This window comes from Hemicordylus capensis, chromosome 2 (genome assembly GCF_027244095.1).
Source record: "Hemicordylus capensis ecotype Gifberg chromosome 2, rHemCap1.1.pri, whole genome shotgun sequence".
NCBI lineage: Eukaryota > Metazoa > Chordata > Lepidosauria > Squamata > Cordylidae > Hemicordylus > Hemicordylus capensis.
In genome coordinates, this window is record NC_069658.1 from 150,625,694 (window position 1) to 150,651,805 (window position 26,112).

Below are 26,112 nucleotides of genomic sequence, written 5' to 3' on the forward strand. Positions count from 1 at the left end.
AGAAGTTTTCTGATTTTGTGGCGGTCTGGTCTAGCCCCTGATCAGGTCCCGGTCCAGACTATCCTGGAATATCTTCTGGCCCTGAGAGAGTATGGACTGGCACAGGCATCCAACAGGGTGCATTTGGCCGCTATTGCTTACTACCACAGTTATTCGGGTCTGTTTGTTGACCTGGTGGTTAAGAAGTTTTTGAAAGGGTTATTAAATTTGTTCCCAATTCATCCATGTTTGTTGCCCATATGGGACCTTCAACTAGTTCTTTTACGGTTAATGTCGTCACCTTTCGAACCCATGGCGACTTGTTCTTTGAAGCTCCTGTCATTGAAGACAGTATTCCTCGTTGCCGGGCCCTATTCGGGCCAATTCCATGAGGGCAGTGGCGTCATCGGAAGCCTTTTGGCGGGGAATTGCATTGGAGGAGATTTGCAGGGCAGCTACCTGGGCTAACCCGTCTACCTTCATACAACACTATGCGCTGGATGTCCGTTCCAGAGATCAGGCGTGCTTGGGGATGGCAGTACTTCACTCAGTCTCTCATTAGGCTGCTCCCACCAGCCAGGTAAGCTAGCTCGCTATGATCTCAAGTGTGATGCACAGAGACCACGAAGAAGAAGGGCAGGTTTCCTGCTTGTAACCGTAGTTCTTCGAGTGGTCTTCTGTGCATTCACACTCCCGCTCTACCTCCCCACAGCAGCTGGTCTCTTTAGTTGAGCGGCAGTCTCATTGACTGAGGTAGTGTGGGGATCAACCTACAGAGGGAGAGGGTCTTCCCGCTCTTTTTTCCTTTTTGGGGGGTGAAGCTTTGGAAGGTTCCAGAACGTGTCTCTGCGCAGGCGCATAACCCAAGTGTGAACGCACAGAAGACCACTTGAAGAACTACGTTTACAGGTAGGAAACCTGCCCTTTCCTTGATGCCCCTTTTCATTCCTCATTTCATTCCGCATTTCATTCCAGCCCCTTTTCATTCCTCATTTGTGTGTTTGTGCGTGTGTGCATTTCTTTTAGGTGGCAAATCTGAGCTGAGTAAGGTAAGCAGAGGCAGAGGTGCTCTTACTCCTGGATTTTGGGGATGCAGCCCCTGGCGTCCATACTCCTTGGGGGCTCCCAAATAATCTTTAGTCTGTCCTGGGTGGTGTGGTTTGTGCCCTCAAGAACGTATGTGTAAAAAAAATGTTTAATTTGCATTGGGGGTTGGGGGCTCCAAAGGCCTTTAGGTGCAGGCTCCAAAATTACCTAGGTGCACCTCTTAGCAGAGGCAATCTTACCAGCAGCTCTTTCTCTTGGGGGGTTGTAATTTTTATCCCCCAGTTAATTAGCAGAGCACTAAAGACGCTACCCACTCCAGTTACAGATTAGTTGCAGAGTTTAGTTGTTGCAGCTATTTAGAGAAGTCACATGGAGATTCTTGTAGAATAAATACAAAATATTTATTGGTGAAGTACACTTTTGGATAAGAAAGACCTAACCCTAATCTATAGAACAACATAATGAACAGGTGCGGGAGAGATAGATTGATGTTTCCATCTGCTCTCTAAGATGAAAGGAAGGGATTCTTTCTGACTCTCAACAGGAAATACCTGAAGAGTCATATCAGGGGTCATAGAGTAGAGACCGAGAGAATGGTTAGGGAGACCCTTACTCACTATCTCTACTCCCAATGCAGTGGTAATAAGGATAGTTGGTGCAAAAGGTTGATGCACTGGTAGTCCATCTCCAACACTTTCCGAGGCTATACAATGTAGTCCTCTACATTCCTCATTTGTGTGTTTGTTTGTTATAGTTGGCAAATCTCAGCTGCGTAAGGTAAGCAGAGGCAATTTTGCCATCTGGTCTTCCTAGTGCTATGCTATGTGTTCATTTTCATTCCTCATTGGTGTGTGAGTGTGTTTGTTTCTTTTAGGTTGCAAATCCCAGATGGGTAAGGTAAGCAGAGGCAATTTTGCCATACTGTCTTTCTAGTGCTAATCAATGTGTTCCTCTACATTCTTTGTTTTTGTGTTTGTGTGTGTTTGTTTTAGGTGCTGAATCCCAGCTGGATAAGGTAAGCAAAGGCAATTGCCATCAGGTCTTCCAAGTGTTATGCAAAGTGTTCCTTTTCACTCCTTGTTGTTGTTTTGTGTTGTGTGTGTTTCTTTTAGGTGACAAATCCCAGCTGGATAAGGTAAGAAGCCCATGGAAGGTCTTTCCAGTGCTATGCAATGAGTTCCTTTTCATTCTTCTTGTGTATGTGTGTGTTTGTTTTAGGTGGCAAATCCCAGCTGGGTAAGGTAAGCAGATGCAATTGCCATCAGGTCTTGCCTGTGCTATGTAGTGTGTTCCTTTTCATTGGGGGTGTTGTTGGGCCTCGTGGGGTGTAAGGTCTCCATCTGATTGATTCTACCCCTGTTTAGGGGTGCCAGTCGGTCTGGCCTCATAACTCCTGAGGTCTTGGCAATGTCCTAGGCTAATGCCTCCACAGGGGTTCCTTTGCCTCTGTCACCTGCTGGAGACTTGACTTCCCAGAGCTGTCTGCCTCTTGACAGCTCTCAGCCGTCTGCCCCTCATCACAGGCCAGGCCATTTTATATAACCCTGAAATCTCACAGCAACTCTCGTGAGACCTGTTGATCTCACTAGTGATCTCGCGAGAGTTTGGAGTGTGATCTTGCAACATGCTAACAACGTCCCACGAGATCAGGTCAGTGTCGGGTGACACTAGGTCACCCGACCACGGGAGCCAGTAGGGCCTGCCGGTCTCAGCAGGTGGGGGTTGGGACCCATCTGAGGGCGCAGCGTTCCCGCCCTGGTTGGGAACGTTCCCACCAGAACCCTCTGGACATGGGAGGTGGGGGCTAGAGATGTTGGGACCCTGACAGGTGTGTACGAATGGTTCAATAGCAAACTGGTCTGCTGTGAACCAGGCTGGTTCGATGGTTTGATCGTGAACCAGACAGACCTTCAGAGAAGATGGTCCAGTCCAAGATCAAGCCAAATCAGCCCTGACCAGGAGGACATGGCTCCCATGTAGCCGTCCTTTGTGAGAAGTGGCTACATGCATGGGATGGGCAATGGGGTCAGTGTGGCGCTGCTGCTACTTATGCGGCACACGTGCTTCCCTCTTCCAACTTTGCAGGCTTTGCGGCTCCCGCCCATCCTCCCTAGTTCAGTGAGAGATTAGCTGGTCGCTTATGGGCCGAGTAGGAATTTTTGGTCTTCACCTGATTGGCTTTGCGTGAAGATTTTTTTGCCTACTCCTCACTGACTGTGTTTTAAAGGGAATAACCCCCTTTTTAGGGGTGGGAGTCTGGTTGCAGGTTAAGTGGTCACTTTGGCAGGTGAGTGTGGGCTTTGGAGGTTAAGACCTTGATTGATGCTCAGCCATAGGACCTTTCAGGTAGAGATGGTTTCATGGAACATGCTTTCAGGGTTTTGTGTCCCAGGAGTGTCTGGGAATGAACCACTTTTAGGGCACTGTTCAGCTGACCCACTCAGAGCTTTGGGGCTGGAGGGGTGGTGACCAGTGTTTCCTCTAACAGGGATTCCCAGATGTTGACTACAACTCCCAGAATCCCAAGCTACAATGGCTTTTGCTTGCGGATTATAGGAGTTGTAGTCCACAACATCTGGGGATCCATGTTGGAGGGAACAGTGGTGGTGACCCTGGTGGCTACCTCCTTAACACAGTAAACTGTGTGGCTTGGTGGGGCTATGCTGAGGTTTCATATGGCATCTACCAAGCCTGGCTGCTTTGCCCAACAGTGAGAGGAGCTCAGCCCTCGCTAGGAGGCTGTGCCTACCCGAAAAGGGGATTGGAGTTGCCCACACTCTAGTTTAGGGAGGTTATAGTTATACCTGTTGCAGATCTCTGCATAGTTTATAGTTAATAAAGTGGCCCTAGTTTTCATCCATACATGTGTGTCCTGTCTTCCTTTGGGGATCTGGGGGCAAAGACTTAATGGCTTGGCGATGCTGTCCATCGAGAAGCAGATGATCAAAGAAATTCTGGACTTCAGTCATAGAACCATCAAACTGCTTGTAAGACAGAAAGAGTGTCAGGCCCATTTTCTTTACAAACAATGATAAGAAAAGGCACTTCTCCGAACAACCAAATGGAGGATGTTCCAGTCAGAAAAAAAAAGGCAGCAGAACAGCCATTGTTGCCGGAGCTGAGCTACTTTATTTTGCACTCATTGCAATCAAAACCACATTTTATTACTTCGTGAAGAAGAAGAAGAAGAAGAAGAAGAAGAAGAAGAAGAAGAAGAAGAAGAAGAAGAAGAAGAAGAAGTTGTTATATAGCAAATGTTAATTTATTAAATAAATAATTACATTTGCCACATGCTGCCTTGGCTGAGTATTTGAAAATATGCATCTTTCTTCTCACCTCAGTTGTTCCTTTGTGCAGAGAAGCAGGTTGTGGAGATATCTTGCTATTGGCAGTTGCATGCAGAGGCGCTTTTACCCCCGGACCTTGGGGAAAATGTCAGTGGGGCCACCTGCCACCACCCGTGCCTGCCCTGCTGCTGCCCAGCTGCGCTGAACCTCCAGTGTTTTTCATAATTTTAGCTGCCATGTGCGTGGCCGGGGGTGGGGGGTTGATCTAGCAGGACTCCCCTCCGTGGCGGTGGGCGGAGCAGCCCTTGAGAACTGCGAGGCTCTCCAGCGCACCTGCACAGTGGGAGTAGATCATCACAAGCCCCTGGATGACAGGCCCAGCGGCTGCTCCGCCCATCGCCAGCACCACCATGGAGGGAGGCCTGCTTGGATCACCCCCACCCTCACCGGCCATGCAGATGGTGGCCGCAAAAAGGTGGCGAAAAGGGCAAGGAGTGGTGCGGCGGCCAGGGCAGTGGCGTGTGCAGGCAGCATTGCAGGAGGCCCCCTAGGTTGGCACTGAAAATGTCCAAGGGGGGCCTCGTGGCAGCAGGGGGCTTGCGGCAGGGAGTGTGTGCCTCGTGGCGGCGGGGTCCCCCTCTGCAGGCCTGGGCACCAAAATGGGCACCTAGGTGCACCCCTGGTTGGATGAAGAGTTGGCAAACCTAACTGGGAGGTGAATTGAAGGTCAAGAAGCAGGCGTCTTGGGAATTCAGCAACCAGACAGCAGACAGGGATATCTTGCCATCGGGTTACCCACTAGAGGGATGAAAAGGGAAGGGATAGGAAGTATTAGGTGTACTTAAACAATGCCCAGCAACTAAAATCCAGCAAAAAATTCCCAGCAACACTGCCTAGAGATTTCTATATCAGGCAGTATAGAAGTTCAGTTAACAAATAAACCAATCATAGGTTTGATGTTGCTTTGCAGAAGAGCCGCTTTCTGTTGATTAGGGCAGGAAGAGAATTTCTGCTGTAATACTCTGACGAAGCAAAGGAGAGAGAGAGAGAGACAGAGGATGTTGACACACAGACTTCTAAGCAGGGCCAGCTCTAGGGGATCTGGCGCCCAGATGCAACATTCTGTTGAGCGCCCTTAGTTATCGTGAAAAATAAAAATTCGAAATACAATTAGTCTGTATTCAAAATTTAATACACAAAGATTTCATGTAATTATGTACATAACACTGTATATAATATATATGGACTTTGAAGAAGCCAGATAGAAAAAGCATCGACACTTTTGAACTTTGGTGCTGGAGAAGACTTTGGAGGATACCATGGACAGCCAGGAAAACAAACAAATGGATCAGGTTGGGATCATGATACTAAGGATTCAACCTCAGCTGAAGGGAACTTAGTTGAGTCAATGTCAGACTGCTCATTGTTAACGCTGATATAATAGGCTGAGGCAGGCAGCTCCTCCCTCAAGAGCAGGGAAAGGGGAACCTGTTTCCCACTCCTTCCAGGGCGCAGCTCCTCCACAGCTTGTCACCCTGTCTGGTATCATCTGCTCAGGCAGCTCCGTCCTCCCTCAAGAGCAGGGAAAGGGGAACGGCCGGACCCGCACGCAGGAAAGCAAGAGAATTGGTTTGGTTGGTTGCTGCTGCTTGTTGTTTAAACCTCCCCCCCCCCACAAAATGCCCGCAACAAGCTGAGAGGGGAGTCACAGCAAGCACAGCGTCTGGAGCGCGGGAAGAGGAAGGAGGCGCCAGCGGGAGATGGTTGGGATGCTGCACGCAGGCGCCAGGCAGGTCCACGTGATGCACAGTAACAGCAGCGCCAGCAGCAGGGCGTGATGATCGGGCTGGAGCGGAGGGACCAGGGCCGGACTGGGGGCACTGAGAGGGCGGGGGAACACATGTGGGGAGGGCGCCAGGTTTTCAGCAGAATGGGTGGGTTTCACAGCACTTTTTTTTGTTTCATTTAATAATTAATTTTTTTCCTGTTAACTGTTGATATCTAAACTCTGCTTTCTGTTGTTGTTGTTATTATTTCCATTTTATATCCCGCTCTTCCTCCAAGTAGCCCAGAGCGGTGTGCTACACACTTGAGTTTCTCTTTCACAACAACCCTGTGAAGTAGGCTAGGCTGAGAGAGAAGTGACTGGCCCAGAGTCACCCAGCTGGTATCATGACTGAATGGGGATTTGAACTCGGCTCTCCCCAGTCCTAGTCCAGCACTCTAACCACTACACCACCCTGACTCTGTTACTTATAAGTTACTATTAATACTTCCAATGAAGTATCACTTGCAACTATTAAGAAAGCACAATTCTATGCTAATGAAATAGTTTGGATAGATGTGTTCCTGTGTAGCCCAGTTCCTGCAGGATAGTTAGAAACTGAAGTGGATGGCATCTTAATTCACTCTATAAGTCACTTGATAATCTTCCCTTCAGTCCTACAATAGCACTGTTTTATTTTCTCTCTCCGCACCAGTTTCTGCCCTCCCACCAGCGTTCCCTCTAATTCGTACCATCAGTGAGCAGAAAGAGTTTTGTTCTGGGCAGCACTATCAAGGCAGTGTGTGCACACCACTCTCTTTTTCTCTCTCACACACACTTAAGGGCCTGTGATGGGGGTTTCAGGCAGATTGGGTGGAAGATACTGCATGGGGCGGAAGTCTTAGGAAGAAGGCTGAAGATGGAGTCAGAGCTGAAGGAGGAAGGACAGGCAAAGAGCTAAGGTGCCTGTTCCCTTTCAGGAAGTCAGTTTACCAGGGAAGAGAGTCATTGCTGGCTAGATACTGATGACCTGGGGAATGGCTACCCAGTTTTAATGGAGTTTTGAAGGAATGCATATGGGAATTGCAGACAAAAGGGGGGGAAAACCTAGAAGGAAATACGTAAAAGGATTTTGGTTGGAGGTTGTTAACAACAACAAAAAGAAAAATGCTTGAAAAGCACCAGTAAGTTATAAGATTGTGATGTGGAAAGGTAATATAGAATTACAGGTTGTTTTCATGGATAACTGTGATAAGTTTGTTCTGTTTAAACTACTTTCTTAACTGAGTTTATGGCTGACATATTTAAAATGCTATAAAATTCTTTGTGATTCATATGAAGTCTTCTTTTGTTTAGTCCTTTGTTCTGTGAAATACACAAGACAAGCCTCTGTGTGTGTGTGTGCATGTTTCTGAGAGGGAGCCCAAAGCTCTGGTTCTGTATAGGAATTCAACCCACATCAATTTTATAGCTCATCTCTGTGAAGATGAGGTTTCAGTTGTAATTATTCTGTTTATTCTGTTGTATTTGTGAATATATTTATACTAGTGACATGTTGTCGTTTTTCCCTTTCTGTAAACTGTTCCAGACCAAACTTGCTCTGACACTGAATTCCTAAATTAGCAGTTATTATATTAATTGAACATAAAATTGGTCATGAGCAACTGAATCTTCCCACCTCTGCAAAAGTGCTGCTTATGGATGGCTAAATGCATTAGGCATGAGAGCAAGCTCTATTTCATTCATTTTTATGTTAAGTTGATTGTGATATTTCTGCCACTACTGAGTGTCATAAGCCTTTATATGTTATGTTTACTGATTTCCTTGAGATGGTCTCTTACCTATTTTCCGTGAGCTCAAAACTCTAAACCGGAAGTTTCCCTTTCAAATTCTTGCTCACAACTGAGCTGATCTCTGATGAACAACTCCGCCCATTTCCAGATGGGAGGGGGAAAGAGGTTCTCTGTAAAGCAGTTTGTGTTCCAGCCAGATTAATTGTGGGTGAGAAGGAAAAATGGATTTTAAGATAAATGAGTCTAATTGTATTACTGTCACGTTTTTGCAAAATCTATGCAATATTTCTGCTAACTGAATTGATGTAAACTGAAAGCTACTAATCAAATGGTCTAAGGTTCAAAAAAAATTTTTTTTTAATTTGACTCATCCACCAGCCCTGCTTTGCCTTCACAGCAGCTGAATCTTAAAATCCCAGACATGAGATTTGATGAAAGGAATTTTGTTTTGCCAATCCTGCAAGTGGCAAGGAGTTCCAAAGCACCGGTTTGCAATTCACCTTGGAAATTTCCCAGCTATACGGGATTAGTCTGGGGCAGTAGATGGCTGACTCCCTCACACATGACCGAATATCATGTGACTTTGGTGGGGATCCTGGGGTTTCCATGGCTACTACTTTGTTCTTAATCCAGCTAATTTACTTCCTTTTGAGCCTACAGAAGACCAAGAACATGATTGCTTGCAAGCTGTGGACTGCATCTATGCCAAGCCATCCTGATCTTAAAGATGAACTGTACACAGATGGAGGCAGCTTCATGTAAGATGGACAACGTAAGCTGACTATGGAGAAGTGACTGACCATGCTCTTTCTCCAGGTATCTCAGCACAGCTTGCAGAACTCATCACCTTCAAGGTAATTTTTACACAACTCATGGGGCCACTTGGAAAGAAAGAAGATTTTTAACAGTGGGAAACAAGGAAGTAAAATATGGGACACAGATATCAGAACTCTAGACTGCTGTTACACTACTAGAAGAGGTTGCAGTCATCCATAGCAGAGGTCACCAGAGGGAAATGACCCAGTGACAAAGGGTAATTGGATGGCAGATGCTGCAGCTAAAACCGCTGCTCCTTCTATTTCTGTTTCCAAGCATCTTTGATTCCTGTGCTAACTATCTTGGCACAACCAAACCCCCCCCCCCATATTCAGAAAAAGGACATTGACTTTGCACCACAGCAGGGGGGCGCATTTAGAAGAGGATGGCTGGTAAAGAACAGCAGATGGATGTGGAATTCTTGCAGAACCAATCCTTTGGTTTTTCCTAGTCAATACAAAGACACTTTTGTGCCTCTTGGATGTACCCTTTTGCAGAACATGTGGCAACAGCCTTTGTAATACAAAGGCCTGTAAGTATGATTGTCAGCCAGCGTGGCGCAGTGGTTAGAGTGCTGGAATAGGACCGGGAAAACCCGAGTCCAAATCCTCATTCAGCCAAGACACTTTCTGGGCAACACAGAGCCTACAACTCAAATGATTTGGCCTGCCTCACAGGGTTGTTGTAAAGAGGAAGAACAGGATGCAGAAGAGAATGTGAGATGCCACATGAAAACTGGACTTTGTTAGCAGTGACTGTGATTGACCTGAAAGGCTTTAATGCCTCCTCAAAACCCCAAACTCACAAGGGGGGTGAAAAATGTGAATGCCTTTTTCTTTTTGACTTTATTGCCTTGCTTTTGCCCAGGATTGCTGTTTTGTTCTCGTGATCAGAAACCAGCCTACAACACAAGCCAGCCAGCCTCCAAGAAGCACCAGCTCCCACACATAGCCTCATGCCTGGCCACCAAGCCTCAAATGAAGACATCATCCCCTGTTCTGATCTTCAGGGAAAGGGGGGCCCAAGGCAAACAGCGAAACAAAAAATATAAATTGGGGGGGAAAAGAAAGAAAGAAAATTGCCAAAAGACCAAATTGAAATTAGCCTCAGGTTTTGTCCATCCTTTGTATTATTTGCCTTGAAAACTTGACTTTTCCTTTTGTGCTAACGGTTGGCACCCAGAGACTTAGTCTCAGGATGCTGTCCCTACATGGGGGGGGAGGGAATTGGCAACTCACTTGCCCGTCTTTCTCTCAAGTAAACAGGTTTGCAACCAATAGTGCCTTGAATTGTCTTGCCAAAGAAGGATTTGTCCTCCCCAGATCGAAGGAATACCTGGATCCATCGCCAGAATGTGGTCCCAAGGGAGTCTCCATCAAGAGTGACCCAGGAAAACTAACCAGCAGCAGCAGCAGCAGCTACCTGAGGGCAGTCCCTATCTGCATTTCCAGTCCAACCCAATGGTGACAGATCGTCCATCTACTACCCTGTCCTGTGTTCGAGGAAGAAGGCCTAATGCACAGAAGTTCATCTTCCTGCTCCTAAGTGCTGTAGGAGAGGAATAGACAACAAACAAGCAAGCCAATTTGTTCACTTTTCTCTGGAGTCATACATGCAACAGCATTTCCCCAAGCTGTAAAGCCCTGGAACCATCCTACCTGGGTAAGATACCTTGCCAAAGACACTATTTCAAATTCTGCCAAAGACACTATTTCAGGTTGCCCACAAGGGGAGGGAGTCAAGGCTCCCAAACACATGAACATTTGAGTTTGTCTGTTGACACTAGCCAAACAAGCCAAAACAACACGGATCAGGATAGCCAAAATCCTGCAACTTTTTACAAGAGCATTTGGTTCTCAACTGAAGGACTAAAATATATTTTTCCTTACCAAGGACTTTTAGATTTTGAATTCTAAAGCTCTCCATGGCTTCCTTTTTGGCCATGACAGACTTTAGAGGACACTAAGGGGGGTGGGAGTTGATGATTTGCACCACTTTCTTATATTACTTTCTTGTAGTGACTATGTGCTATCATTATGTGGAAAACCTTGCTATCTCCTGTGCTGTAAGGTCATGGATCTCACACGCTTGCTCTCCAGTCATTTCCTTATTGTTTCACTTATATATTGTGCCAATCATCTCATTGTTTCAACCAGAGCATTTACCTGCAAGTCTGCACCTATCCCCAAGTTACTGATCCCTTTATGCTCTAAGACATTAAGCTGGCCCAAGCTTTACCTACAATTTTATAGACACTTGTATTAATCAGTGTGATTATACATGACTTGTCATTGCTATTGCTTTCCACAAGCTGATAACCCATTAATCACCAGAAGCATCTGGTTCCACAATGCAAGACTGTTATTTATACTTTATTTAGGATAAAGATGGTTTAAAATCATGTTGCTTGCTATAAGTTGTATGATCTTTATATGTACACTTTGCTGTTATGTGTAAAAATTTTATATATATATCAAATCATGCCAGATATGGGTGGTTAAGGATATGTGTGTGTGATGTATAGAATTATATAATTATGTTTGTAGCTCTAGAATATTGTATGCAATGTGCCTGCCATAGCACATACCATTTCTGTAAAAACTATGCTTAATGCATCACAAATGTTTAAGGCATCCCAAAACCACATGTGTCCCAAACCCTTTAGCCACACGAAACACAGAGTTCCATCTAAGAGTTTATGTGTTAAAAAGGAGCTATTATTAATATTTCCAAACAGTTAGAACTTTCATTAACTAATATGGAGAGCCTATTGATTTATAGGCACAGAAGATAATTCTAGTTATAGCATGTATTCTCTTGTATTGATAATCACATGTTGCTGCTTACAATGCATTCTAGCTTTAATCCAAATGTTTATGAGAACCTTTCAACCTTGCCATAATGTAAGACCCATACATATAGCTGTACCTTTACAAACCTTAATTAAGTCATCCTGAAGATTCAGGATGATGCAGTGTTTAAGGGGGGGATTGATGTGTTTTTGAAAACCAAAGTAACTCCATTTTACTTAGAATACCTCACTCTAACTTAAAGTAACCCCAGCCCAGCTCAGGCCAGCTCAAGGACACGGCCTCACATGATCAACGCCATTATCTCTCTCCACTAAAATGTATCTAAAGATACTTGGTTCTCACAGGACAGTTTAGAAAACAGGATGTAACCAAATAAGGGGTGATCACCAGATGAACAATGAATCATTCGCATGCGTACTAGATACTTACTCCACCATTTTGTTGCCAAGTGTACTATGTCTAGGGTGTCAGCATCATTCAGAATGTCTGTATAAATGTAAGATGCACCTATAACCAATTGGTATCTCCATGCAGAGCAATAGCCCATTGATTTACCTGCTGGCTGCAGCAGCAAATAAAATTGCCTCTAATTGATCCCACTGAGTCTGTTTGATAGGCTAAAAGGCGGACGAGGGACAAAATGGTATTCACATCAGTTTGATTTTAATTGTTCATTTGTTTTAATTGTTTATCATGTTGTGAACCGCCCTGAACCATTTTGGAAGGGCGGTATATAAATCTGACAAATAAATAAAATAAAATAAAATAGAGAGAGACCAGATTGAGGACTGCAAGAATTCAAGCAAGCCATCAGGGAACAGCAGCCAAGCCTGTTTGAAAAATTCAAGGCTGAAGAATCCATCCCAGTTGTCAGAAGGCAGGCCTGGCTTAGAACCGTCCAAGGCCTGTGGCATTTAAAGGGATAGCACACCTTTGTCATCAGCTTCTGTGATTGCCACTTGAAAGGACAATTAGGGGGAACTGATGGAAATGTCAGTTACAGATTCAAACTGATACAACAGAAGGAGAGCTGGTCTTGTGCTGGCAAGCATGACTTGTCCCCTTAGCTAAGCAGGCTCCGCCCTGGTTGCATATGAATGGGACACTTGATGTGTGAGCACTGGAAGAGATTCCCCTCAGGGGATGAAGCTGCTCTGGGAAAAGCAGAAGGTTTCAAGTTCCCTCCCTGGCTTCTCCAAAGATAGGGCTGAGAGAGATTCCTGCCTGCAACCTTGGAGAAGCTGCTGCCAGTCTGTGAAGACGATACTGAGCTAGATAGACCAATGGTCTGACTCAGTATATGGAAGCTTCCTATCTTCCTATGTTCCTACACGCAAATAATGCGCCATGCACAGTGTGGCACACAAAAACATTCTATCTCACCTCCAGCCCCCCACCTCTGGCTCTGACTTTCCAAGAAGTAAGGTCTCCAGGATAGCTGAGAAGAGAAAAGTATCTGCCCCTCAAGCTATATTATTTATGGCATATACAAGAACAGATACATTTCTCATGGGGTTATGAAATCTCATGGCTCCTCTGTCCCTTACAGATTATTATTACATTTATATCCCGCTCTTCCTCCAAGGAGCCCAGAGCGGTATTAAGTTTCTCTTTCACAACAACCCTGTGAAGTAGGTTAGGCTGACAGAGAAGTGACCTGCCCAGAGTCACCCAGCTAGTTTTATGGCTGAAAGGGGATTTGAACCCGGGTTTCCCCAGTCCTAGTGATGTGAATAACGGTTCGTCCCTGGGTCCGCCTTTTTGCCAATCAAACAGACTCAGTGGGGATCAATTAGAGGCAATTTTATTTGCTGCTGCAGCCAGCAAGGTAAATCAATGGGCTATTGCTCTGCATTGAGATACAAATTGGTTATAGATGCATCTTACATTTATACAGACAATCTGAATGATGTTGACACCCTAGACATAGTATACTTGGCAACAAAATGGTGGACTAAGTATCTAGTACACATGCGAAAGATTCATTGTTCATCTGGTGATCACCCCTTATTTGGTTACATCCTGTTTTCTTTAACTGTCAGCAAAGAACGGTGAGAACCAAGTATCTTTAGATACATTTTAGTGGAGAGAGATAATGACGTTGACCATGTGAGGCCGTGTCCTTGAGCTGGCCTGAGCTGGGCTGGGATTACTTTAAGTTAGAGTGAGGTATTCTAAGTAAAATGGAGTTACTTTGGTTTTCTAAAACACATCACTAGTCCAGCACTCTAACCACTACACCACATTGATACATATGCTACATGGAAGATGCTGAAAGGCATCATCTCATACTGCGCAGGAGGTGGCAATGGTAAACCCCTCCTGTATTCTACCTAAGACAACCACATGGCTCTGTGGTCACCAGGAGTAGACACCAATTCAATAGCACACTTTACCTTTACATGTCCAGAACTGAATGAGGAGTGTGTGTGTGTGTGTGAGAGAGAGAGAGAGAAATCCGTATGTATATTCTTTAAACTAAGGTGTAACATATAAGTAAGGTATTCATTTCACAGCAGTTCACTGGCCAGCATGAACAACCACCTTCACAAAATCCTTCCTACTCCCCTCTCTCTCATCATTGAAACTTACACAAGATCACTCACAGGCTTTTTTCTTTGTGCCAATTAATCTCAATTTTGTGCATACATTCATGATTAAGCAGGCAAAACACTCAAGTAGTCCTTGCTCCTTATTTTCACCCTTTGAAAAATAGTCCCTACCTATGCCTGTAAATTCTACTCAATTTACTCAAAATAATCATGCTGAAAATTAAATTGAACATTATACTGCATTAAGCAACTAAAACATACTGCATTTTTGCCCTGGATTCTACAGGCACTGCATTTTTTGCATTCATTACTCTGCCATCTCCAGAATCATAGACACAGAGTGATTCCATGCCCGGTATCTCCCCATTTCACAAAACATCCCCCATTTGCACCCCTCCATTTTTGCTTACTGTTTTTGAAATAGGAATGCTAAAGGATGCTTCCTCTTTGAAATGAGACTGTGCCTGTGGTCTTGCTCCCCATGTCTCCTTTCTCCTCACTCTGATCTGAAGAGCCTCACCCATGAGGTGAGGAGTGACTATGTGCATGTACAGAGAGTCTAGCCCAGAGAGCAAGCAAGGGGAGGAAGAGAGCCTCTTTCTACTGGCTCTGGTCTAGTTTGTTTGAGAGTCTCTTTGCAAAACAAAGAGAGTCCCTTTGTTTTGACTTGATGACTTGTTGACTCAGACTGAGCAGAAAAAAGGGAAGCCGAGTCCACCCCCCACCTCAGCTAGTCTATCTATCTTTGCAAATTGCAATCCACTTGTATGCAGATTCCCTGCCCTGAAAGAGACCGGAAGGAGCCCCCCACCCCGTGACACACAGGAGGGGGTTGGGGCTCAGGCTGAGGGCGCAGCACACTCTGAGACTGTTGCTGCTTTTCTTCAAGTTCCATCGGCAGCGGCACCTTCCCAGCAGAGTGGGTGGCACTCTGCGCCTTCCAGCAAGCTGTGCCCGATGCAACGCATCTCTTGCTTCATCGGAAGAGCTCACCCTGCTTGGAATACAGACAATGTGTGCTCAAATGGCTTCAGCCACACATTTCCTGGGATATTCCGAGGAGCACCTAGCTTTTCTGTGAAACCTTTGGCACACTGATCTTTATTCTCTATTAAAACTGAGCATGAGCATATGTAAGTGAACACCTATCCTTCCCCAGAGGTGCATCTAGGTAACTTTGTAGCCTGGACCTAAAGGCCTTTGGAGACCCACCCCACCCCCACCCACTGCAAGTTAAGCATCATCCCCCTGCACGCACACACACACACACACATTGTGACACATGCAGTATTTTTAACATGTGGGTTCATGAGGGTACAAACAGCATTGCGTAGTGGTTAGAGTGTTGGATTAGGACTGGGAAGACCCGAGTTTGAATTCCCATTCACCCATGAAACTCACTGGGTGACTCTGTGGGCCAATCATGTAACTCTCAGCCTAATCTACCTCACAGGGTTGTTGTGAGGATAAAAATATTACCATGTAGACTGCTCTGAGCTCCTCAGAGGAAGAGTGGTATAAAAATGTATAAAATAAAGAAGCAGCAACGTAACTCACAAGAATGTAATAATATAAAACAGGTAGGTTTATGCAAAACTATCATACTTTGGACACATTATGCGAAGATCCAGCTCCCTTGAGAACTCCATAATGCTGGGAAAAGTTGAAGGAAAAAGAAGAAGAGGATGACCAGCAGCAAGGTGGATGGACTCGATTATGACAACAATGAATGCACCACTGAGAGACCTTAAAGGCCATGTTGAAGACAGAGTTGATACCATGTTGAAGACAGAGTCGATACCGACTTGACGGCACTCAATCAATCAATCAATCAATCAATCAATCTTTATGCATTAGCAGAATCATTTCAACATGCAGTTTAATATATTCCCATCTCACATATTTTTTCCCTACTTCCTCTCTGTCTCTAAAGTCATGCTTGGTCATGCTTGGCCACCTGGCACAGTGTGTGCTGTCTGCAAGGCAATCAAATCCTCTGGGACAGACTAAGGAGGATTTGTGGCCCCCCCAGGGGGTGTGGAGTCCCTGGGCTTCTACCCAGAAGTCCAGGGGGAAGAGTGCCTCTGTCCTCTTCCCCCTTGTTTCCCCCTCCTTCTTTCTTTCCAAATGTTTCTACTGTGGACCTCTTCAGGGCAGAGACTGTGCTTCCGTTGTGGCTCCCTATAGCACCCTGCAGCAGCTGCTGCTGCTAATTTCAACAGTAACACTGTTGGGGGAACTGGGCTCTGGATCAGGACTGTTTTCTAGCAAGAAATCCCCACGTTCTGATGGGAGTTACGCAAGAATGTCTCTTTCTTCACAGAGTTGCTTTGAGTGATAAACCAAGCTACAATTGATCAAATGTTGCCTCTGATAGGGAAATTTCTCTCTTGATTGTGGTTGCTTCCACCCAGTACCTCTTGAGTGGTTTTCTGCAGATATCTGGCAGCAGAATTAAAACAGTGGTTTGCATCTGAAAGCCACCATCCAATTGCATTTAGGTACAACGGAGCAGCAATTGCAATGAAAAATTTGAAAAATCACCACAAATCATGTCTGGACAAAGACAAGAGGAAAACACAGAACACCTTGGAATGCAAAAGGCTGCAGTGCTACTGTCTGAAAAAAGACTCAGCGATTTGTGTGGAAGTAGCCAACGTGTGTACATGTTAACTTGGAAATCGGAAATAACAAAATTAGAGGTGAATACATTGACATTGCTCAAATGGGTATATTCCAATGTGTCGCATAACTGATATTCCTAGGAAAGAGGGCATGGCCAGGTGTCTTCTGAATTCCTGGTTTGCTTCCTTTTTGCAGGTAATGAAATAGGACACAAATGGGGACCCAGAAACAAGGCCTAGCAAGGACCAAGCATCACAGAGACATCACTCTAGAGTGCAGGGAGAGGCAGACCCTAGGCGGAAGCAGAACCAGTGGAGTGCCTCTGGTGGCGGCTGGGCCCTGCACCTTGTCCCTGCCTGTGACCAGGCCGAAGCCAGCAAGCAGCCTTTCCCCCAAGCCATTTCGGGGGACAGCTGGTGGCAGGAAGGGTCTGAGGAGTCTGGCGAGAGGGGTGCTGGTTTGTGGTGTTGAGTCACCTCCCCTCCAGGCGCTACTATGAGAGTTACGTCTTCGTAATTCAGCAAAAGGGCGTCTCTTGTAGGGAGCAGCAGAGGGGAGGGCGGTGGACCCTTTCCAAATTTGGGGGACGCACTTTTGCAAAAGAAGGCATTAAAGCTCCACAGTGGAGTTGCCACGGAATGCCCAGGGTGATTCTGTAGCACTGAGTGTAAAAAACGCCATCACAGGCAATGTCTAAGAGGAGGCCGTGGTGTGGGGGTGGGAGGGAGGGAGGGAGGTCGCCTAGGTAACCAGGTGGGTAGGGAGGGAGGGAGGTCGCCTAGGTAACCAGGTGGGCAGGGAGGGAGGGAGGTCGCCTAGGTAACCAGGTGGGCAGGGAGGGAGGGAGGTCGCCTAGGTAACCAGGTAGGCAGGGAGGGAGGGAGGTCGCCTAGGTAACCAGGTGGGCAGGGAGGGAGGGAGGTCGCCTAGGTAACCAGGTGGGCAGGGAGGGAGGGAGGTCGCCTAGGTAACCAGGCCAATCGTCCAGTAGAACTGTTGCTGGAGCTGCTGGTGAATGAGAAGTTGGAAGAGAGAAGAGGGGGAAGGAAGAGCCCCGGGGGGAGGAGGAGGAGAGACCAAGGCTGGAAGGACGGAGACTTTCCTGAGGAGACGGTCCTGCTGCGACAGATCCTGTAGGCAGAGAGCAGTGCTGAGGGCCAGGCAATGATGACGGGAGCAGTGAGGGGGCTCTGTGGGGAGGGGCACCTCTGGAGATTGGGATCTGTGGGGGGGGGGTCTTACCTAGTGCAATGGTCACTGTTTGCTCTGTTTGAAATGTGTCTTTAGGGCCACTGATGTTTGATTTACCTTGAACCGGCTTCTTGCTCTTGCCCATTAAGTTAGGTTCTCTGGCCTCATTTGGTAGATCCCACTGACTGCTGGCACCCCCAGGGCCCGTCACAGATTGGCTGCCGTGGGGCAGAGTGGGATCTGGGGCAACGGTAACGTGTCTAGATAACGAACTAAATGAGAACCAGTGACCCAGGCTTCAAGGCTACGGGTAAGCCTTCACTGCAGTGTTTCCAGGGGCGTAGCGAGGTTGGAGTGGGCCCAGAGACAAGATTTTAAAATGCCCCCCCTCTCATTCATATTCATATATATCAGCGATATAGGAAGATGCTGCAAGGCATCATCTCACACTGCGTGGGAGATGGCAATGGTAAACCCCTCCTGTATTCTACCAAAAGAAAACCACAGGTGCCAGGGCAAGGGGAGACCGTTGTCTGGGGGCTCACTGTCTTGGAGGGCCCCCCAGAGGCAAGTCACATGACCGACTCCCCCAGCTGTGCACCCTCCCAGGCTTCCTTCAGTTGTATTCTTCCTCCTAAATTGATGTGAGTGTTAAGACCTGGAGCTACCAGAACAGCCTGTCTTTCTCTAGTACCATTAAATGACTTGCATCATCCACAATTTACAAAACCTTAAAAAAAAATAATTTAGGATGATTTTCTATTGTGGCACACAGGATATTACTAGAGAAAGACATGCTGTTCTGGTAGCTCCAGGTCTTAACACCCTCAGACAGAACCGCAGGTGCTGTGAGAAGGGGCAGTCATTGGTATGAAGCATTTGCATCCGTAGTGTTTACCTTGCAAGAGAATTCTGGCTTGAAGAATTCAATCTATGCCAACCTGCTGAGATTGTCTGAAGGGAGGCCTGAGGCCAGTAGCCCCTGGAATGCGTCAAAGCTGGAAGATATTTGTCTTAAATCAAGGCAGTTTGAAGCTGGAGCACATACAGGCAGCTCAAGAGGTTCTGCTACTGTCTTCAGGTGTCCTCAGATGTAGTGAGAATGACATAGGCTGCACTTGGTTAGCCCAACACAAAATCAATATGGGAGATGACAGCCTGATCCAGCAAGGACCCCCATTTTCCCCATTCATTTTCAGTGTGAATTTGAGCAAAAGATGCAGCAATGGAGGCTAGAGGTAAAATTCAACTTTCAGGAAGTCCCTGGGCAGCTCTTGTAGTTCTGGTCTGAAAGAAAGTAGACCAAATGAGAATTTGTGCCAGTTATAATAAGATCCACATCAGAATCAAAGGTATGTGTGTACTATGTGTGTATGTGTAGGTACCTGATTATGAGGTGATTTGCCTACCTCATCACATTATGTAACTGTTAGGGACCCAGACTGATCCAATGAAAATGGGTGAAGATGCTGAACCTGTCATTGGGTCAGTTAGCAGACCATGCAGGACCACAGAGTCCAGTCACCAGCTGAATTCAGGGCTGTAATGACCATTCAGCTACTGTGGAGCCAGGGGGAAAGAGAACATGTGGTGCCAGGGAAGCAGTAGTATAAGGAAGGCGGAGCTGAAATTCACTTGGGTTGTCAAGTGTTCAAGGTGGCTGGGGAAGCAGTGGAGCCCTACCCGAAGAAGCTGTGCCAGCAGCCTGTAGAGAAGCCCAGCAAGAACACTTCTGTGCGGAGAGACACAAAGAGGGGCAGCCGAACCCCCAGAGTCCCCATCTTCCTGATTCTGAGGAGTGAGAACCTGTCACGTCACGAGCTGCAAGATCTGAGTCCCCATCCGGTGGTTGTGAGTGGAAGCCTTGGTGGAGCCCATCCTAATTGGAGGGAAATGATTGGGCCCTGGTGGATAGAGCGGTGGGGGGCAGGGGAGGATTCTTGGTGTGAATCTTAAAATGAGCTGGTATTAGGAAGGGAAATCTGCTTCATATGTTAATCAAGGATTGGCACTATCCCATCTAGCCTACATCTTTCTCCCATTCTGAGAAACTATAACAAGCAATTCAAATATTTTTTAAAAAATCTATTTACGTTGTATTGTGGTAGCACTGGGGCGAGTGGCGAGGTGATCTGGAGTGGAGGGGTGGTGGGGAGAGAAGGAAACCAGGCCCCCCCAGGCAGTGTTGTAGTGCTGCAGGGAGGGTACTTTCCCCCATCTGGGGTCTCAGTAGGGATGCAAAGCCCTTGGCTTTCGACATAGGGCTAGTGTGATGCTCTTGCTCTTCCAACTGTTGATTAGCATGCTACCTATCTTAGGAACAGAGGGAGCTGCCTTCCTAGAGTCAGACCCTGGGCCCCACTGACTGGCAGCAGCTCTTCATGGTTTCAGGCAGGAGTCTTTCCTAGCGCTACCTGATTAAAGCAAGTACCGCCAGCATGCAAGTGCTCTGGTGGGTTAGTGTCCTCAATCAAATGGCAGGGAATGCCCACTGAAATGCACTGCTTCCTTCTAAACGGATTCCTCTGGCTGCTGTTTGAGTGGGTGAGGCTACACCTAGGAATTTATGACTACTTCGCTGCTGCCAGGAATCCCACAATGCACTATGCAAACAGCGCAGTGCATTGAGGAAGTTCCCGATGCTGTTCCGCTCCATGCGCCCCGCCCCCCCCGGCTCTGTGGAAAGGATGGCTGCCGGCAGCCTGAGCGGCCACACCACCCGGGTGTGAGGTAGAAGGCAAGTACACATCCTGCTACCTCACTTTTAGCCTGGGTAAAAGCAGGGCTGCCTGGGGATGGAGCACCGGGATCAGGAGTGATTCTGGCGCTGCACATGACCAGCCCTACGTAAGTTTGCCCTGTCCCTGCAGGGCTGGTCATGTGAACAACCTGAGTGTGGATTTAGACTAGAGCAGCCGTCGTCACTGACTGATCAGGCCATGATGTCCCAACAAGCCACAGAATTCTGAGATCTTGGTTTCCTTTGGAGACTCCCTTGGAGTCTCTATGGGCTTCCTGTGCAAAGGAACAGCAGACAGGGTTGGTAAGAGGAGGACCAGGGATCCTGGGTAGCTAGGAAAAGAGCTCTGCCTGAGAGCAGCTGTCAGTCAGAGCAGGGCAATGAGAGGCTGAGGGTTTGCAATGTGGTCCCGGTGTGTGTGTGTGTGATAGGTGGCAAATCCCAGCTGGATAATGTAAGCAGCTGCAATTGCTATCAGGTCTTGCCGGTGCTAAGTGATGTGTTCCTCTTCATTCCGTGTGTATGTGTGTACCTGGAGGTCCCTCGAGGGCTGCCTGCTGCTCCATATGATCTGCACATTTCTGGTGCACATGACTGGACCTTTCCCTGTCCACCCATTTGCTCTGGAGCAGAGACACCAGGGCAAAGCTTGGGCAGCACTTTATTCAGAAGGAACTCAGGATTTGTTTTTGCCTGTTATGTGCTATGTAGTGTGTTCCTTTCGATGCCAATATGTTCTTATTCATTCCGTGTGTGTGTGTGTGTGTTCCCTTTTTAGGTTTTGTAATAAGCGGTGAGCATGTCGGCAAAAAGGCAGAACAGCAGTCAGTGTTGCTAAAGCTGAGCTGCTTTGTTTTGCACTAATGATTAAAAAAGCATTGAGCCATGTTTTGTTTGCTGACATATGCAAAGTATATTGCCAATGCTGATTTAATATATACAAAAAATCCATTCCATTCACTACATGTTCTCTGTGCTGAGAACTTTAAAATGCACATCTTCTCACCTAGGTTGTGGACAAGCTGGCTATGGAGGCTCTCTTAATGAGGAGCTGTGAGGCCCCCTGCTACTTGCAGTGGGATGAAGAGCTGGTCAGCCTAACCCACAGGTGCATTTCAGATAAGGCAGCAGGCAGGGGTCTTAAGAATGTAGCTCCTAGACAGCAGCAGGCTGAGCAGAAATACAGGCCACCTGGTCCTAGGATTCCCAACTGTGGTGAGTTGCATTTTTCATTAACTTATATCTTAATCTATGGCCTCTTTTTGTCTGATTTTGTCTCTCTCTCTCTCTTTCCCCCTCCCTTGCAACCCCATTATTTAGTCAACAGGAATCATAGTAAAGGACTGGGGTTCTAATTCAAAAACATATATTAAAATATTAATGTACTGAGCTAACTTGCACATAACAATCCACAGGCTCCGGATCAGAACAGCTAATATACATTATTTAGTGGTTCATCTGAAGTCTGCATTGTTTTAAAACAGCTGCTAAGTTCTAAACATCAGACCTAGTATGTGCTGCACATTGGATTTAGTTTCCAAATACATTCCCACCACTCTTAGAACCATTGGAAGCTGCCTTATACCGAGTCAGACCATTGGTCCATCTAGCTTAGTATTGTCTAGACAGACTGGCAGCGGTTTCCTTAAGGCTGCTCAAAAGCCATAGCCTTTGACAAACAGGGTCCCATAGAATTCTATTTTGGCCCCCATGATTTTTAACAATGTCCAAACAAAAGTATCTCTCCATGTCCAAACAAAGCATCTCTCTCACCCCCCTGGGGGAGGTCCTTTGGGGACTTGATGTTGGATAAGAGGAACCGTGGAATGAAATCAAATAGGTTAAGGACTAATGTGAAAAGAGACTGCCAAAGACCAAGAAACAGAAGAAAGCAAAATGGATGTCAGAATAGACGGTAGAAATTGCCAAGAAGAGGAGAGAAGCCAAAGTCAAGAAAGATAAAGACCTCAGGAAGGAACTTAATAGGGAATTTCAGAAAGCTGTTAGAAAAGACAAAGAACAGTACTACAATGGCATCTGCAAAGACCTTGAGGAAGGAAATAGACATGGAAAAATAAGGCAAGTTTTCCAAAAGATCTCTGAACTCAGAGGGAGGTTCCAAGTTCCAACCTCGAACTGGTATGTTAAGAGATGCCAAAGGACAGATAGTAACTGATTCAGAGAAGATCAAACAGAGTTGGAAGGAGTACACTGAAAATCTGTACAGCAGGGACACCAACATCCAAGATACTCTAGAACAGGGATTCTCAGCGTTGGGTCCCCAGATGTTTTTGGATTCCATAATCTCCAGTCCCAGTGCCCTTTGGTTAGGGATTATGGGAATTGAAGTCCAAAAACATCTGGGGACCCAACGTTGAGAATCCCTGCTCTAGGAGATATTTCTACTTGCAAGAACCTCTAGTACAGGAATATGAAGTTAGATTAGCACTCTGGTCATTACCAAGTCAGAAGGCTACAGGAATGGATGGAATAGCTACAGAAGTAACAGAAGAAAAATCAGTCAAGGCTCTAACCAAACTATGCCAGCAAATCTGGAGAATGACACAGTGGCCAACAGATTGGAAGAGGTCAGTCTACATACCCATACCAAAGAAAGGAGACTTAACAGATTGCACAAACCATCGCACAATATCCTTAATTTCACATGCTAGCAAAATAATGCTCAGGATCATTCAACGCAGATTAGAGCCTTATGTGGAAGGGAAATGCTGGATGTTCAAGCTGGTTTCAGAAAATACTGAGGAACAAGAGACATCTTTGCTGATGCATGCTGGATTATTGAGAAAGTCAAAGAACACCAGAAAGAAGTCAAGATGTGCTTTATTGACTACAGAAAAGTCTTCGATTGCATTGACCATGTCAAGTTGTGGAATATCCTTAGGAAAATGGGTGTCCCAGAACACCTCATTGTTCTCATGAGAAACCTTTCCACAGGACAGGAATCCACAGTCCAGACAGAACATGGTGAAACAGACTGGTTCCAGGTTGACAAAGGAGTAAGACAAGGCTGTATACTTTCTCCCTCTTTTTTCAATTTATATGCCAAACATATACAGAGAGAAACTGGACTGGAAGAAGATGAGCGTGGCTTTAAAGTTGGAGGAAGAAACATCAATAACCTGCGCAACGCTGATGACACCACTCTGATAGCTGAGAATGCGGATGATCTGCAAGCTCTAGTAATGAAAGTCAAGTAGCACAGTGAAAAAATGGGACTACAACTAAATGTCAAGAAGACTAAACTAATGGCAACGGGTATAGCAACCAGCCTCAGAATTGACAATGAAGACATTGCAGTGTTGGATAGCTTTTGCCTTTTAGGATCGACCATCAACAGTAAAGGATCCAGAAGTCAAGAAATACACTGTAGACTAGCACTTGGTAGGGTTGCAATGAAGGCCTTGGAAAGGATATTTAGATGCCGTGATGTGTCTACACCTACAAAGATTAGAATTGTTCGGAAAATGGTTTTCCCCGTGACACTCTATGGATGCGAAAGCTGGACTTTGAAGAAGAAAGAAAGAAAAAGCATTGACGCTTTTGAACTTTGGTGCTGGAGAAGACTTTTCAGGATACCATGGACAGCCAGGAAAACAAACAAATGGATCCTAGAACGAATCAACCCAGAATTTTCATTCAAGGCGCAAATGACCAGGCTCGAACTATCATACTTCGGACACATTATGCAAAGTCCAGCTCCCTTGTTAAGTCCATAATGCTGGGAAAGGTTGAAGGAAAGAGAAGAAGAGGACGACCAGCAGCAAGGTGGATGGACTCGATTACGACAACAATGAATGCACCACTGAGAGACCTTAAAGGCCAAGTTGAAGACAGATCATCCTGGAGAGAATCTACTGTATATGTGGTTACTAAGAGTCAACATCAACTTGACAGCGCTTAATCAATCAATCAATCAAATCAATCATCTCCAACAATTTCCCTGCTAGATAGAAGCAGCCAAGTCGGGCTAGATAGAAGCAGCTAAGTTTAGCAAGGATGCAGAGAAGAAGTGGTAGGCCACACTGCCCCAAGCAGCTTGTCCATGTCCTCAGGCATCACAGATTGAAACTGATCCAATCTAAGACTGCAAGGAGGATTGCTGGCCACCACCTTAACAGAAACAGTGGAGTCCAAGTCGCCCAAATACAGTATAATGTAAACATAGATAGTAGATTTTAAAATTAATGTGCTTGCAAAAGAGACAGGAATCCAAATACCACTATTTGCGCAAAGACATACAAAATTAAATTATTTCAATTTTGGGCAAGACCATCACTGAAAAGATCTTGTCTGCAATCAAGAAAGCAAAGTACTATTTTATAATATTGGACTGCATTCCAGACCTCAGTCACACTGAGCAGATGATGGTTATTATTCATTTTGTTTCCTGCAAAGAAGGCACTGTGGACATAGAAGAACATTTCCTAGGTTTCCTGGAAGTGCATGATGCAACTGGAGAGGGTTTGTGTGACACTCTTGTCAATCAACTGCATGCCTGGAATCTTAATATTGGTGGTATGAGGGACCAAGGCTATGACAACGGAGCCAACATGAAAGGGAAAAGGAATGGGCTGCGGAGGTGGATTTTAAAAATGAACCCTCAAAGTAAATTCAAGCAAGAAACAAAACACAGAATTAATTTGTGCCACTACTCAAAGAAAGTTGCTCTCTGAAGCCATCCCCTTCCAAATAAGTCTGCAAGTACAAATGCAGAATGAATGTGTGCTACTCAAAAAGTAATGTCCCTGAGGGAACCATCTTTACTTATTTCTCACTCTTCTATGTAACTTGTGTTGAAAAGCAGTATACAAATAGCTAAAACGGAAGCAAGTAGACTTCCTCCCTTCAAAACTCTTATTTTTAGTCATATCACATGTCAATCAGTTAATCACATCTAACTGATTTACTGATTGATTAATTGACCGATCAATAAAAACTAATTGAATTAATCAGTCAAGGTGTCCTTAACCAGATAATAGCTTGATTAGGCAGGAAGGCTTTAAAAAGAGTCCTCGGGTGTCCCCACCCCACCCCCCAGTTTTCCAAAGCGCAAGTGAAATTGAGAAGAGATCCCTGGGCAGGGGGAGAATGATCGTGCTTAAGCACACCACACAAACACCACGCAGCCTTGCTAAACACAGCAGGTGTGTGTGTGCGCGCTGGTGAAGGAGCTCTCTCCCTCTCACCTGTTACCCAGACAGTTCCAGCAAGATAGGAAGCCTGTGTGGTCAGGAGAGCAGCAGGTACGCGCTTTCCTTCCCCAGCCCACCATCCTCCTCCGGAGCCCATTAATCCTCGGCACCCCTGGCCAGTGCCACTTTGGCCACATCGTTGAACTGGCCCTGAATAGTATCTAGTTGGAAGAGGGCACCAGATGGGGACAATTTGGCTCATTTTTCATGTGTCACAAAATGGAAGCAGAGAAATCTCAAATGAAATGAAGTACACTTGTGCCATTTGTTTTTCTCGAGACTCCCGTTCCT